Source organism: Bison bison, unplaced genomic scaffold (genome assembly GCF_000754665.1).
Source record: "Bison bison bison isolate TAMUID 2011002044 unplaced genomic scaffold, Bison_UMD1.0 scf7180017863823, whole genome shotgun sequence".
In the NCBI taxonomy this organism is placed as follows: Eukaryota; Metazoa; Chordata; class Mammalia; order Artiodactyla; family Bovidae; genus Bison; species Bison bison.
In genome coordinates this window covers 520,225-520,739 of record NW_011494395.1, presented here as the reverse complement: position 1 = coordinate 520,739, position 515 = coordinate 520,225, and positions in this window count along the sequence as shown.

The following is a 515-nucleotide window of genomic DNA, read 5'->3' as shown; positions in this document are numbered from 1 at the left end:
CACATGCGCCTGGCAGGGCTTCGCCACCGCGCCCATGCTCCTGCAGAGGGCCTGCTCCAGTGGCCTGCCGATCTTTCGGCCAGGTTCCCTCGAGCCCCACCCATCCCCTCATGCTGGCCCTCCAGGAAGACTCCACCCAAGCACCCCTGGGCCTGCCTGCCAGCCCCTCGGCTCGCCGCCGCCCCCTCTCCCTGCGATCGCTCTGCCCAGGCCCCAGATCCACGTGGGGCGCCCACCAGCCATGGCCCCAAGCACCTTGGTCCCATACTCTCCCCCACACACGCTGATGCCCACGGCCCCGGCAGGGGCCTCAAGGAAACCTCCTTTGGCCACGGCAAGCACACGTCGGGCCACGGGGGCTCCTTTCCCATAGGGGACAGGCGCCATCCCACCCGAGTGTGCCGCCCTCGCCGCACTTTGGTGCCCTTGGTCGGCCGTCCACTTCCCCTCCGAAGGACACAGTCCTTGAACGGACGTGGAATGAAACCCTTTGGGGAAAGACGACCTCGAGATTG